The sequence below is a fragment of the Phacochoerus africanus genome, chromosome 10 (assembly GCF_016906955.1).
Source record: "Phacochoerus africanus isolate WHEZ1 chromosome 10, ROS_Pafr_v1, whole genome shotgun sequence".
Taxonomy (NCBI): domain Eukaryota; kingdom Metazoa; phylum Chordata; class Mammalia; order Artiodactyla; family Suidae; genus Phacochoerus; species Phacochoerus africanus.
The window spans coordinates 17,225,932-17,243,321 of NC_062553.1; positions in this window are offsets into that span (position 1 = coordinate 17,225,932).

A 17,390-nucleotide genomic window follows, 5' to 3' on the forward strand; every position below is an offset into this window, starting at 1 on the left:
GCCCACCTTGTACACAAGAAGATACTATGCGGTAGAAGTCAGGATGGTGTGCACAGAAATGTAAACCCCAAGAGCACATGGGCAGAAACTAACAGCCAGAGCAGCCGCCCCACCCAGTTACACAATAAGCAACTTGGGAGCCAGGGCCAGGTAACTGAATGGTTAATGTTACAGTTTTAACTTCTCTGATATAGCACATGTAATAAAACTTAAGTAAATAATGCAACCCAATTTTGGCTGACTTCAAATTCTAAACACTTTTGCTCACCTTAGACAGCCATCCATCCAGACATCATATAGGAGAGAGGATGAAAATGAAAAGTATAAAGGCAATCTCACTGTATAAAACAGTACAGTGAGTGCTTTAAGAATACTAAAATGTGCTTAGAAGATTTCAGTTCATCTTAATTACATGCAAGGAGCTAGGTTCTTTCCTGTGGGATGACAAGGATTAAGAGATGCCCTCATCTTCAGTATCTCACGAACATCTATGCATGGTTGTATTTGTATATACAAGTCAATGAGGAGGCAGATATGCCACTTTAAGAAAACTTTCAAAAAAGGATGCCCATTCCACCAATACATTTTTTTTTTATCTTTTACTGCTTCACCACGGACATAAACATTTTTCTGGGATGAAATTGCTTATCAGGGATAAACCATAGGATAGTGAAAAGAGTAATAAATCAGGTGTCAAAAGCCATGGATTCTATGCCTGACTTTGCCTCAAGTTTGCTGCATAACTTTGGACTGGTACTGATTTTCCTGGCCTCAGTCTCATATCTGTGGAATGAAGTGGTGCTGAAGAGACTTAATTGAGGACATTTAAGGCTTCTTCCAGATTTGTAACTGCCATGCCAGGCCTTAAAACAAGCTGTAAGCTAGGCAGCATCGAATGAATATTTTTCATTTCTTTTTCCCCCAGAAGTTTTGTGGCAATTTAGTATTAACTTTTTCAAAGAATCTTTGCATTTTCCTTGTAATGATTAAAAGTAACTCATTGATATTCCAAACAGGACATTTGTTAAGCTTTTATTTCACAATATGACCCTTTGCACATTAATAGTCAGAAAACTAAGACTTAAATAAATAGAAATTACTGTTTGTCCCAAGGATTAAAGGAGAACAAGTTTGTTATTGCCAAATAGTTTTCACAAAGAATATTAGAAGGCCATGCCTAGGATTTATAATAGGACAGAAAAAAATTCAATTTTCCAAATTAAGGCCTCAGAAAAGAAAGTTTTATGTATAAATAATATACATTTTAAAATAATGTGCTTCTAAAAGTACATATATTAATTTATATTATAATTTACTATATAGTGTATAAAGTTTTTAATTAAATGTCTACATATGTAAATAAATATACCCAACAAGATGAATATCTTGAAGACTCGAATATGGCATCATATATTTGTCTGGTTTATTTCAGACCATAGAATAGTAGTAAATATCTAGTCAGCTCACAAAAATATTGTTGACAATTGATTGTTTTTTTCTGATTTTAGGACCCCATCCCCTGTAAAAATTTTTTTTTGCTGTAATAAGTTCACAGTCTTTTACTGCTAAGCACCTTGAGCTGAAAACAACTAAAAAATGAAAACCATAGAATTAGTCCCCAGAGTAAGAGGTGTCAATATGTGACTAGAAATATTGGAATTATTTATATTACATATTAATTATATATATATTGTTTAAAGTGTATTAGAGGTGTTAAGATTACTCTTATGTAAGAACCAGTCTTATGCAAAGTCTACCTCCCCAAACTTTTTCTGACGTTTGCATTTGTTACACAGAAGTGTTCAAAAACTGTTATGTTTTAATTTTAAGTAGGAGATCCCAGCTGGAGGCTACCTGTGTTTCTGTCCGATAAACTGATGTGTAAGGTCCATCATCTGAAGCTGGTATGTATTTTGATTCCTTTGGCAGACAGAGCCCTGTATGGGAGAAAGAATGTTTGAGAAAACAGAAAAAATAGCTGCTGATGCAATAATTTGTGTCTTGGACCCTAGAATTCTGCTTAATCCTTAGGAGAGAAGAAATATAGACAGATATCTAAGACAATCTTTTCACATACTATTTCCTCTATTGAGAGGACCTCTTCCACAAAATCTCTGATCTCATATCTCTTAGGTAAAATTGCGCAAAATTCAAGTTCAAGCTTTGGGGGTCACTTCTCAAAGGAAGCGTTCCCCTACAGTCTTCCCAACTTCTGAGCAGAACAGATATTTATATTATTCACTCTATAACTTCCCACACCCCTTTATAATATACACAACATTAATAATTTACTCTCAAGGCCTTGTTCCATGACAGCAGAAACCAGGCCTATCTTGTCCCCTGATATATCCTTAGAATCCAATATGGCACTAAATTATGTTTGTTGAATGAATGATTAATGGTATAACCCTGGCCTAAAGAAGAAAGCCAATCAAGTGAATATTTAATTAATATTTGAACACTTCAAAAGCAGATAGCTCACTAACTTGTAAATAGGCCATTTTAATTTTGAATATTATATAGTATTATAAAGAGGTATAAAACAAGACCACCAGAAAATAAATGTTATAACAATTTCATTGGCAGCATTTATTTATTTATTAAATGATTTTTATTTTTTCCATCATAGCTGGTTTACAATGTTCTGTCAATTTTCTACAGTACAGCAAGGTGACCCAGTCACACATACATGTATACATTCTTTTTCTCATATTATCATGCTCCATCAGAAGTGACTAGATATAGTTCCCAGTGCTATACAGAAGGATTATTGGCAAAATTTAATATCTAATAATATAAAGTGTCAGGTAGATTATAAATCAACATGATCTCAAACATATTGCTCATATAAACATATTGTTCATATAGACATATTGACAAACAAGTTGACCTTATCTCTTATGGCCCAGTAGTTCTATTCCTACATCTAGACCCAAGAGAAATACTTCCACATTTACCATACAAGGCATGTGTGAGAATGTCCATAAGAAGTGCTGTGCATAGTAGTAAAGATTGGAAACAACCAAATGCCCACTAATAGGAGAAAGAATAAATAAATAAAGTACAATGTATTTATATAATGAAATATTAAACAGCAGTAAAATAAACTCAGCTACATGCAAAAACATGAATGAATTTCAATAATGGGATATTGAGAAAAAAAGACTCCCAGATAACAACATGCTGAATAATCCTCTTTATTGTAGTTAAAATTAAGGACATAAAGTAAATACATATATTTGAGCATATCTATGTACATAATAACATAATTCTGAGAAACAAAAAAATGATAAACACAAGACTTAGGATAGTTCTTACATATGAGAGTGGGTAAAGTAATCGGAGGGCATGGAAAGTGTTTTAAGTCTTAAGTTGGATATTGCATTTATAAATTTTCATTATAATACCACCACAATTGGGTGAACGGATGCATGTACGATTAGATGAATAAACTAACAAACTAGTGAATGAGGAACACCTATATACCGATTACTATATTCCACCATATACCAAGTTTTGTGATTAACACCATTTTATGCATCTGAAATCTATTAATACCAAGAGTATATTATGAGAGGTGACCTTTTTTTACTTTAATTGCCAAGTTTGATTATTTTTCTGATAAAGACCAAGATCAAATACAAGTCTGAGATCCAGTCATCATCTTTTGAATAAGTAGAAAAATTCCTGAGACATGATGTCATTCTATCCTTGGGTTCATTCTTTCATTTATTCAATCTCATTCTAAAAATATTTACTGAGCATTTTATGCCCTGGTAACTATATTCAGTATATTGCCAAAAAATTTTATAAACCCTAACTCTAAGACAAAAACTAAGGTTCAATCCAAGAATTGGAATAAACCAATAATTATTATTATGATAAATGCTTCAAAAGTAGAAGTAAATAGTGTCTACACTGCGGGAAATTTGAATGCTTCCATAATGGAGACTCAAAGATTAGAACTAATCTTGATTATCTAATGAAATTTCTCAAGTGAAAGGACGTTTGAAATGAGACCTACAGAATACATAAAAGATATTTAAATGAAAGGAAAAGTATTTCAGGTGAACAAACAGAATGTTGGAACACCTAGAAATGAAATAAAGTACGTCTGGTATGGCCAGAGACAATGAGAATAGCAAGAGATAAAATGGTGAATTAGGCTTAGTCATATTGATGAAAGCCTTGAAACTTAAATTATAAAGTCTGAACCATATCCCAGGAGAAATTGAAATCCACTCAAGTTTTACAGCAGAAGTATGGTAATAGTTGATTTCCACTTCTTAAAGATCATACTTTCTTATGGATGAAGAAAGAATTAGAAGAGGGACAAGGATGGAGGGATGAAGAGCCATTAGGAAGCTCTTTCAGTGTTTCACGGGAAGGGTAACAGACACTTAAATTCAGGTATTTATCATGGATCCAGGAACAAGGTAGTTAACTTTCAGAGACAGATTAAAGGAAGAATATATAGAACTTGGTTTCTGATTAAGATTATTGTTTACTTTTGTTGTGCTCTTATTGTGTTATTCTTTTTTTTTTTCTTTGTCTTTTTGCCATTTCTTGGGCCACTCCCTCGGCATATGGAGGTTCCCAGGCTAGGGGTCGAATCGGAGCTGTAGCCCCCAGCCTACACCAGAGCCACAGCAATGAGGGATCCTAGCCGCGTCTGCAACCTACACCACAGCTCACGGCAACGCCAGATCCTTAACCCACTGAGCAAGGGCAGGGACCGAACCTGCAACCTCATGGATACTAGTCGGATTCGTTAACCACTGCACCACGACAGGAACTCCCTTATTGTGTTATTCTGATGTACATAAGTATTTCTTACTTATCATGCTTAAGATTCAGTAGATTTCCTGAGTCTCAGTGTATTAGTCAGGGTAATTAATACTATATGCTATTACAAATAAATCCCGGAGTCAATGGTTTAACATACTTACAAGTTTTATTTCTTGCTCAAGTAAACTTAAATGCAATGTTCCTGGGTAGTATTTTTTCCGGGCTATTGTCCTCTAAGGAAGAACTCTGAAATCAAGTTTATTCAAGATCAACATGGGTTTATCAATGCATCATGTTTGGTAGAGAGACAGACACAGGGAGGGGTGGAGGAAGGGAGGTAAATTGATAATGGGAAATAACCACTTGTAACAATGTGAGTCAGAAAGTGACCCACTTCATTTTTTCCAATTAAATAGTTTTTCTGAGAACTAGCGAATGGATCCCAAAGTTCAGAGGACTTGAAAAAATGGTTTACTGTAGCAAGAGTACAGTGTCCCACACTAAGATTTAGCATCTTTGAGTATTTCACAACTGTTAATATTTCAAATATTGTCTCTATCTCATTTCTTGTATTCTTTCTTTCCAGAGACACATTTAGTTGTATAAGACCTCATTATCTTCCATGTTTTAAAACAATCTTCCATATTTGACACTCCTGCTTCTTTACGTTGGATTTTAGGTATTTTTCAGGTTTCTTCCAATTTACTAATTCTCTCTTTAGCTGTGATTAATTTTACATTTAATACCTTAATTGAGGTTTCAGATTTCAATATCTATATTCTATTTTTTCAACCCTGTTTTTGATAACCTATTTTTTGTTATATCTTGGTTCTACTTTTTATTTATTTAAAATGCTTATTAAAATTTAATATCTTGGAATTTCAGTATCAGAAGTTTCTGAAAAGTCTTCTTTTACTGTCAGTTGATTCTTCGGGGGTTTATTCTGGTGGTTTGTTTCCCTTTATGTTATTTATTTTGAATTACAAATTCTTATTCAAATGCCTGGGCTTTTTAAATATTCTTCAAGTCTTGTATTGGGGCACATTGTTCCAGAGAATATCTATGTCTGCTTCTGCTCGACACTTGAGAGTTCTACTAACCTGAAATTATTTTGAATTCATTATTTCTTTGCATGTAGTTTGTCAGAGCTTATAAATAGTGCAAACAATTCCAACTCTACTCGAGGGATGGCTTGATTTTTAAAAATTCTCAGGTGAAAGCTTTCGACTATTTCTGGGCTACAGTATATGTTTCCTTTGTTTCTTCCTTTGCTTTCAGGCAGATTTTTCTTTTTTTTTTCCTTCTGATCCATACTTTCACATGACCCCTTGAGGGCTCTAGGTTCCATTTCTAAATCCTTAACTTGAGTGAGCCCAACATCATTGAAATGCAAGTCGCTGGGTGACAAAAGATTCAAACAGTCAGGGTAAGTATGGCTTCATTGCCCCACTTACTGTCTTATTTTCAGCTTCTTTCATGATCTTGTCCCATTAGAGATACCTCATTTTACTTGCAAGCTCAGCTATTTACTTTCAAAGATGATTATTATATATAATTCAACACCTCTAGATGTTTCATAACAGAGAACTTTTTAACTGTGTTTTTCAAGCGTGGCAGTTCTTTGTAATTAATCAAATATAAAAAAATACACTTGTATATATACTCCAACATTTTCATTTATATTAGTAACTTTTAAAGCTAGTGTTTTTTTTTTTCTAAACCATTGACAAGTCTTCCCAATTCCATCACAGTTACCTCAAACTCATTGCATTTAAAGTAGTAATGCCTCATCTTCCTCTTTTCCCATTTCGTTTCTCCCACATCTATTTTCTGCCTGACTCTCACATCTCATTCTCATAACTAGGTCCACTTCAGCAAGGTCACCTCTGCCATGTTCTTTGAGGTTATCTAGAATAAGCACTATGTATTTCTGGAAATCTAAGCCCTACCATCTAATGAAAATTACAATTAAGCCATATTTCCCAGTCTTAGGATCAGTAGGTCATTTAATGAAGAAACTTGTGAGTTAGCCCCAAACATTAAATTTTCTCTTCGTATTCATTGGTAATACTCCGTGAGAATGCAGGCAGAGGGACCTCCTTTACTTCAAAGGACCACTGATACTGACAAAAGGAGTGACAACAATGTGGGAAGTGATAGCAGTGTCACATTTATTCCAGCAGCAATGTCAAGGTCAAGTCACAAGGCAGAAAAGCAGCAAATTCAGGGTAGTTGTTAGGGATGATGTCGGCACAGCAGCTTTATCAGAATTTGAATGCCTGCCAAAGAAATCATATGAGATACTTGGGACTCTGCCTGGAGAAAGAGGGAGTTAGAGTGCTTATATTTAGAAATTATGTTGAATGGAAACTAAGAGTCATAGACCATATTTATGACCATCATGGATGTTCCCTTTCAGGCTGGTATAGTAAGAGTTTTCTAAATATTACTAAAATATACTTCAAAGGGAAATTGTAATATAAATAAATGGAATAATACAAATAAGTGCTATAAGAATGTAGAGGGCTGGAAATGTAGTCTCTGGGTACCTGAGAAAAGAGGAAAATGATGTATTTTGGCCATTTCAAGGTATAATTTGAAGAAATAAATTATATGTATATTTTTTATAAAGACTTGGTTTGGTGTTTCTCACAGAGACAATTGAAATGGTTATTCAAAGTAAGATTTTCCTAAAACAACAGTATTAGGATAGATATCATTACTTTGTTTTCAGAGTCTCAGTGGCCAAGCTCAGCAAAGTTTATCAGTCAATCAGGCAAACTCCATTGCAAGTTTAGCACCTTTTTAGGGGCAAACTTTCACAATTCAACTATTTTTTTTTCAATTATCTTAGCATGATGCATATGATAATCATTCTAGATGCATAAGAGAGAAGTCATTTTGCTTTCACAAATTAAGACTTAATTGTCTCCTGGGACCTCAGCTGTAGGGTAACTGTCCTCCAGTTACTAAGACAGCCATCCAAGCTGAGAATTCCATCATCCCATACCTGAGTAGAATAAGTGATCTACCCAGTCAGGATATAGAGGATGAGACAGTTGGAAAGGTGTTGACTAGTTCTTTCATATTTTTGCCCACTTCATATGTCATATCTGACCACAGTGACTGGCCAGATATAATCTCATGAATTCCTCCAATGGCTGAAATTTAAAATGAGAGAAGAACCAGATATAGGTGAACATTAGTAATGTCCACCAAAGAAAAAATTATGGAGATAGGATATTATGAAGGATGGCTTTGATTTGGCAACCAAAAAATATCAGCTATTGAATGCTTTTCAAAAGAATCATGAGAAGGAAATTCTTTAAAGATAAGGTAATTTTCCTACCAATAGATAGAAGGTATTCTTAGGATTTCAATTGTATAGTGGGAATAATTAAAATTGCTGCAAACTATTAAAAAAATTTGTGAAATCAAATTTTTCTAATTAAAATGTTTCAATTTAAAAACATATTCCTTAGAACGTTACTAATTAACTAGTATAAAGTTTGAGCTAAGCAAGTAGAAAAGGTTGTTGAGATCTGCTTACAACATTGCACCTGTCGTCAACAATGTTGCATTTTGCACTTAAAATCTGTTGAGGGCTCATCTCATGTTAAGTGTTCTTACAACAATAGAAGAAAAGAAAAAGAAAAAAATAGGAGGCTATATGCCAAAAGATTATGAATGGTTATTATTTCAATGATCAGATTAATTTTCATCTTGTTCCTCTGTATTTTCTAAAATTTTGAGAATGCTCATGTATTAGTACACATTTAATTCATTCCTTAAGGTAGCACTACAATATATATGTATTTCTATAATGTATACATATGTTACTTTTGAAAGTAAATGTATATACTTGAACAAATAAAATTGAAATGCATCTTGATTCAAATATTAGAAGTGTGCAAAAATCTTTTAAATATGTTTTAAAAGTTGATTTTATTTTAAAACTTTGAAAGTTACATTGATATTTATGCATTAGGAAACATAAATATTATAAAATATCAGGTGAAAATGCCTTTATAGTTGATCATGCTATATGAAAATTCCATTATTAAAATATATAAAGCTTTGATTTATGTGAGTGTATGATTTCCTCAAGATCATACAATGAACACATGGCAAAGCCTGATGAAAATCTCAGTTAATTTTGAAACAAAAACCTTTGTTCTTTCCATTGTACCATATATGTGTATAGAAAGAATTAAAATATGTAATTACTTTTTGTAATTAAAACCTGTGTTCAGAGGAAATAATGTACATAAATGCTCTTTAAAAATTAATACTGTATTAAATACAAATGTAATTCATATATTTACATATTCCTTTATGACTAAGGAAATTAGTGGCATATGAGGAGTTAGACACAAAATATTCTCTGATTTCTCTCTTCTATTTCTTTTCACCATTTATTCAGTCTTAAATCCAGGTTCTGCAATGATATTTCTTTATTTTGGTTGGATTTTAGGCCATGCACTCATCCCTGAAACAATCTGCTGTGGCCAAATGGCTGAGATTTCACAACATCCACCTGTACTACAGGAAAGAAGTCAGCTTTTATGAAGCCTGTGGTCTGTGAGGTAGAAGAATTAATACTTGAGCCAAAAGTAGAGTACTGGACCAAGAACAGGGGAGTGGATGCTTAGTAGCCCAAAGTGAACATTTTAATAATACGGCTACACTTTGATGAGGACCTGGACTTTGACAGAAAAATGGGAAGACAGTGATAAATAACGCACTGGTTTTGAGGATGGCTTGAAATAGGAAGCCACGAAGACACTAGACTTAGTGATTGATGAAGCACAAAAGGTAGGGAAGATGACCATGCCCACTTTCAGATTGTCAGATATGTTGCTTTGAAGACTCTTGAACAAGTGTGAGAAGAGGTAGCAATAATGCTCCCACTGGCCTATCACTTTTAAAGTTAAACATCAATTTTCTAAGTAGTTGAAACTTGCAAGTTACAGACTATGTAAATTATTTTTCAATATAAATCAATATAAAAATGAATTATTTGCATCCTTGTCTACCTAAGCAGAGTGTACTTAGATGTCATTTAAACGTTTCTCCACAATTTCAGGCTGCTATTTCTAAGAGAAAAGGACATTTTATTTTTAAGAAACAAGATCTCCTCTACTCTACATTAGTGTGTTTTCCTTTTATTTCTTCAATCTCAGTATGAGGTATTGGCTTTCTCTTTTTGCACCTGTCTCATGCAGCATCCTACTCTCATTCTAATTTTCTGTCTCTAATGTGGTCCAATAGGAAAAAAATACCCATGCATGAAATTTTGTTAAACCAATCAATAGACAGCGAAGGAGGGTCAAAAAAGACTGAGTTTAGGATTGGGGCTATGAGAGAGTTACTATGAGGGCCTTGATTTTTCTTAGACTTAACTCCAAATTCAAGCCTGCAGCTGAAGGTTAAGATCCTATAGTGCTTCTGGCCAGAAAAGAGAGACAGTAAACAATTAATATTGGTTAATAATTAATATTTGTAACTGGGAATAGTACTTCTTTCTACAACTCTGTAGGATACATAGAGGGGGATCATGCCAAGGGTAACATATGGGGTATAGGAAACAGAAATTAAACAAAAAAATTATAGAAGAAACAGGTTTCAAATATGGTTTTGCTACTTGCAACCTTAGACAAGTCACTTATTTTATCTAAACCTCGGTTGCCTCATATGTAAAATGGGAAAAATACATCATTTGCCTCACATGGGCAAATACAGTGTGTACACAAAAACATTTTTAAACTTATGCCCAGTAATAATGGGGCATATGCATGAGCACTATATGTACTCAGCTACCAATAGAGTATAGTGGTTCATGATAGAGTATTCTAGGTGAATAACAGAGATCAATTAATGCCCCTCATCAAGCTTACCTTCTAGTACAGAAAAAAGATATAAATGACAAACATAGATCAAAAGTCAAGTGTTAGCATGTATATGGAGAAACTGGAACCCTTTCACACTGTGGATAGGAATGCAAAATGTTGCAGCCACTATGGAAAATATTATGGAAGTTCCCTCAAAAAATTAACAATAGAACTTCCATATGATCTAGCAATCCTACTTCTGGGTATTTATCTAAAAGAACCGTGATTAGGATCCCAAAGAGTGATTATCCCTCCTTTGTTCATCTCAATACTATTCACAAAAATCAAAATGTGGAAATAACCAAAATGTCCACTGATGAATGGATAAAGACAATTTATTGTGTACATACAATGGACTATGCCATTTAGCCTTAAAAAAGAAGGAAATTCTGCAATATGCAACAACATGGATGAACCTGAGGACATTATGCTAAGTGAAATAAGTCAGTTTTGCAAACAGACAAATACTGTCTGATTCTATTTATAGAAGATATCTAAAGTAATAGATTCACTGAAACAAAGATTTGAATGGTAGTTGTCAGGGGTTGGAGGGAGGAATGCTACGATATCAGTCAGTGAGCTTAAGGTTTCAGTCAAGCAAGACAAATAAACTCTAGAGTTCTATTACACAACATTGTACTCTGGTCAAAAATACTGTATTGCATGCTTAAAATTTTAAGAGGGTAGATCTAATGTTTTGTTCTTATCATAATGAAATAAATTTAAAAATAACACAGATATAGGATTTCTCAGCAGTAATGAACCATACTAGTATCCATGAGGATGAAGGTTCAATCCTTGGCCTCACTCAGTGGGTTAAGGATCTGACATTGCCGTGAGCTGTGGTGTAGGTCACAGACGTGGCTCAGATCTGACGTGGAAGCTACAGCTCTGTTTAGACCCTAGCCTGGGAACTTCCATATGCTGTGGGTACAGCAATAAAAAGTCAAAAATAAATAAATATATATATATATATATATATATATATATATATATATAAATATAACTACAAATTGTGATAACTATTATGAAGTGTTACATTTTCTATGAAATAATTATTTGGGGGTTGAGGGGAAAGGAAAAATTGTATGTAAGATGTTAATTTTGAGATACATACAAGGCTTCCAAGTGAAAATATAATATTTCAGAGAAAAGGAAAATAAAAAAAAGCTATTGGAAAAGTTAAAAAATAAAAACCTATTAAGATGCAGGAAATCACCTTTAAAATGTGTGGTAATGACATACAGGTGGTCAAAAAACACATGAAAAGATGTTCAGCGTCACTAATTATTAGAGAAACACAAATCAAAATCACTATGAGGTACACATGTGACACCAGCCAGAATGGCCATCATCAAAAAGTCTACAAACAATAAGTGCTGGAAAGGGTGTGGAGAAAAGGGAACGCTATTACATTGTTGGTGAGAATGTAAATTTGTGCATCTGCTGTGGAAAACAGTATGGAGATTCCTCAAAAAGCTAAAAATGGAATCAGCATTTGATCCAGCAATCCCACTCCTGGGCATCTATCCAGAGAAAACCATGACTTGAAAAGATACATGTATTCCAGTGTTCATTGCAGCACTATATACAATGTCCAAGACAGGGGAACAACCTAAATGTCTATCAACAGAGGAGTGGGTAAAAAGATGTGGTACATATACACAATGGAATAGTACTCAGCCATTAAAGGGAAAGAAATAATGGTATTTGCAGCAGCATGAATAGACCTAGAAATTATCATGCTAAGTGAAATTAGTCAAACAGTAAGACACCGACATCATATGCTATCACTTACATGTGGAATCTAAAAAAAGGACACAATGTACTTCTTTACAGAGCAGATGCTGACTCACAGACTTTGAAAAACTTATGGTTTCCAAAGGAGACAAGTTGCGGGGGCAGGGGTGGAGGGATGGTCTGGGGGTTTGAGATGGAAATACTATGAAATTGAGTTGTGATGATTGTTGTACAACTATAAATATAATAAAACTCATTGAGCAATTAAAACAAAGAAAAACAATGTGGTAAAGTACCATTTTCTCTGACCTACACAAATGTAAATCACAAATATTGTATTAAGCTAGAAATTAAAACAAATGTAGGCTAACTTGTCATTTTATGGAGAGATGTAAAGTCAAGTACACATGGAGACTCTTTTCCCAACTGTATTTCCATAAAATGTCCCTCCCTTTATATATTTTGTTATTTTTCTTTTTGTGTTTTGTTTTTTAGGGCCACACCTGTGGCATACGGAGGTTCCCAGGCTAGGGATTGAATGGGTGCTGTAGCCACTGGCCTACGCCACAGCCACAGCAACGTGGAATCCGAGCTATGTCTGTAACCCACACCACAGCTTATGGCAATGCCAGATCCTTAACCCACTGACCAAGGCCAGGGATGGAACCTGTGTCTTCATGGATACCAGTCAGATTGGTTTCAGCTGAGCCACGAAGGGTACTCCTTTATCTGTTTTTTTACACTGACCCTATACTTGAACTTCAATGTGCATCAAAACCATATGGGAAGTTTGTTAATAATTCAGACTCAGGGTCCACTCCAGAGATACTCTGCAGCTAGGGAAATGTGTTGCATTTAAAGAACTTCCTAGGAGATTCTGATTTATTCATTTATTTGTCAAATCATTCATTTATTGAGCAGTTAATATGTACAAGGCACTGGAATGTATTAATAAAGTAGATAAAACTCCCTGACTTTTCCTTGGAGTGGGGGCAGAGAAGGAAGCGACAATTAAAAGTATATAAATAAAAAATGATATAATGTATTTAAAAAATTGTGTTATGGTGCAAATGAAAGCTTGGACATATTGCCTTACATTCCAGTTCTCCCACACTGAATAATATTGTCATCAGTGGGGTGGTTTTGGGCAAGAGTTATATATTCTCGTGTAGCAAATATAAAATTCAGCATCACAATACTCTATGAACATATGCAAAGACTTTTCGTTTTTTTTTCCTCTAACTTTGAAATAACCTTAGTTCTTGGGGCTCCATTTTTCCCATTGATGTGAAACTGAATTTTGTCAATTTGTGGTCAGTTTAGGACTTCCATTTTAAATAAAGTCTCTTATGCAGAATTCATTTCTCTCCTTCTCTTCCCTGAAGCTCTGTAGCAGGGTTTACCTGATATCCTAGAGAGAATGGAGGGTAGTTTCCATTTGCTTGTCTCTAGGTGGGACCTGCTGCTAGTGAATTTGTTTTCTTTGCATCAGCAAAGCTTGTTGAGGAGCTCACTTCCTCCCCCAATGGCTGGGCTCCCTTTCTGGCTAACCATTGGATCTGATGCAAATCTGTGAATTTCATCTGGCAGGGAGGCAGGAATAGCTCATTCCAGAACTTATCATAGCAAGCCCATGGGGCATCCAATGAGTCTCAGTTTTTAACCACCATCTCTTCCGCTCTGGACATGTGGGATCTTTTGTTAAATCCCTCCCTCAGGGCAAGTATTCTTAATAAAAAAGCGTGGAGGTGATAGTTTAACTACAAAGTAGGAAAGAATAATTCTTAGAGAATACTTTTAAAAGAATATCTTAATAAATTGTCTGAGTCAGTGATATTGATACTTGGAATGGCCTCTGGGGTGTTTCATAAAGTAGGTCAGGCTCTCCTTTGCGAAGGGAACTCAAGCAAGTTTGGGGCTCTTTATCAGACAGTGGTTTTAGGTTATTATCTTCGAGGTGACATTTCCCATTGCTGTTGGAGATAGTCTAAACTTAAAGTTTACTTTATGTTGCAGATATGAATAATTTTCAGACCTTATTCAGAAAAGAGAAAAAGCAAAATCAGTGTTTTATTTTTTGAGATCTATCAATAAGTACAAATTTTATGTCAATGTAAATAGAGAGATTTTTATGTTTATTGTTTATCTTCTAATGAATAGAGCTAATAAAGTATATAGTAGGAAAGATGAATTGATTTAGATACATGTTAAATCAAATTATTTAAAGCCAGACCGGCTTTTTATTTTTTCTTCCATCAGTTTGGTTCTTTATCTGAGCTGAGATTTCTGGAAAGGTTTATACGTATAAACAGTTGCCTGAGATGAATGTTTGCCTATGAGTAGTTATAATTCACATTTGTATTTTTGAAAGTCTCTTATAAAATAAAGCCATACTAGTTACTGACAACCTAGTTTAGCAGTTTTCAAAAATAGCCTCTTGGGGCACCTGTGGATCCCTGACACTTTTAAGAGCACCAAGAGGTCAAAACACTTTTCACAATAGCACTAAGATATTGTTGACCTTTATCACTCTTATTTTCTCATGAGTGAATTGCAGAGCTTTCCAGAAGCTGCATGAAATATGATGATATTTCCTTAATGGTTAAATATATGCACATGTATGTTCTAGTGTTTTAAAACTTCTTATTTAATTTATAATATGGTAAGTGCTAATATGTATAATCCATATAAACAAAAGATTTGGGAAGTTATTAGTTTTTAAGAGTTTAAAATTTGATTAAAATGTTTGAGAACTGATGAACCTAATTCACTGAGTTGATATAAACCTTCCCTCCTCCAGGTTTTCTCCTGTTGCTTGGTGCTTCCAATTCCCTATTCCAGTTTGCTTTGTTCCAAATAGAACAGAGGTGGGGTCTGAGGAAGTTTGTTTTTTGTTTTTATTTTCGAAGAAGAAAATGTACTAGTTAAAAATAATTTTTAAAGGTGCTAATTATTAGGGCAGAGGTTTGGGTTAAGATGGAAATTTATGCACATCAAATCATAAGATGAGATGTGAGACACTGTACATACAGAACTTAGAGTAATGTTCAGGGAACAATTAGCAAATTCTCCCATCCTTCCCTTGAGGTGGACTAAGGGATCGGGACTTACAGAGATGGAGGCAAGACATCTTTGAGGAACCTTGTGGTGTAGGACCTGTGCAATCCACCTAGTGTGAGAGGTGGGGTTACTTCACCCTTTACCTCCAGTCAAGAGAGAGTATGTTAAATGGACCCCTAAGAGCCTAATATGAAAATACTGCACTTCATAGAGGACGTATTAATGATATATGACTCTCATAAGAGAAATATGGAAGACCTGAATTCATCGCTTCTGTCCTGGTGGATGGACCAAAGCAGAGATGTTCAAGATGGAGATGAGCCTTCACATCTCAGAGGAAGAATATTTGAGTGATTCTACTGGACCAGAGGTGAACATGAGTGCGTCATATACATGATCTATTATGCTGTGATACACTGCTTTATGATAAAACATAAATCTTGATGATAGCGATTGAGTTTGATGGAAGAAAATTTACTTCAAACAAGGCGGGCAGAAGACCAATCTGAGAAGGTGACATTTCTGTTTAATTGTGAATAACAAGGAGTGAGCTATGCAATGATAAGTGCAAAGAATATTCCAAATAGAGTCAACAGCCAGAATATGAATAGGTTCTGCATGCTCAAAGACCACAAAGAAATCCACTGAGGCTAGAGCCTAAGCTGACTTGTATAGATGAAATTGGAAGTGGAGGCAGGGACTGGATCATGCATGGTCTTATAAGCCAAGGAAAAAGCCATGCAGCTCTGCTGATGACCTTTTCAAGCTTTCTTTAAGCAATACAATAATTTTATAAACCCTCAATAAATTTGAGATTCCATATTCTTTTCTGTCTTGAAGTTTTTAAGGGATGTCATGGAAGCTATAATTTGATGGGTTTGGGAAGGCCGGGTGTATCTGCCTCTTAAGTTTTATTAATATCTGGTTAATATCATAAAGTCCTCTAATAATGGTCCAAAACATTAATTTTAGTAAAGGCTGTATTCACTACATGAATGCCCCAAGCATCAGTAGAGAGTTTGGGCCTGGTTTCATAATTATTATTCTATTTTTATTTCCCTGATCACCACTATTAACTGTTGTTTCAAGGACTGCTTATAATAGAAAGTATCCAGAACATCTGGCTACTATTTAGAAAAATTAATCTACATCAATCAATTGCCTTGCTAATATGATTATAACTTTGAATTTTATATTGAAGATCCTCTATCTAATCTTCTTGAGGAATCTGAAGCATTCTACATTTGGTATTATTTTAACCAATCAACAAATATTTTTTACCTATTCTTTCAGGTGATATTAAATGTATACACATATCATATATTAAAATATATATCAAAGCTAAAAAACCTTTAGTATAATGATATAAAGATCAAGGATGGTATAGCTAACAAAACCTGTAGAAATTTAGAAAGAGAGAGGCAATGGAATATCTTCCTTGAGGAGGAAAAATTTGAACCCGGCCTTGAAGGAATGATAGATGTTGAATCAGAGATTGTGAGATGGATGAAGCATGGAGGCATGAGTTGATATAAAGCTCATGTGAAGCTTTATATCACATCTTCATGTGAAGATGAAATCACATGAAGTTTATTTTGGAACACTGAAAATGTCAATTTGGAAAGATGAATATATTGGTGAAAAGAATTGTGAGGAATAAAATCAGAAAGAGGATTTCAAGCCAAAATAAGTTATCTTTCTGCTTTAACCATGGATGTGACAGAGCATTCAGATGTTTCTCTGAAGAAATATTTTGGATCTGCTTGGAAAGTATTCCTCTTTCTAGTGAGATGTCAGTCCTTGTAAACAGCCTTTAGAATGCTCAGTCAAGATTTCTCATTTAACTGTGACCTTTCAGAGAAGGATGTTCACAAAATAACATTTAAAAGAACATGGACCATACTGCAAGAC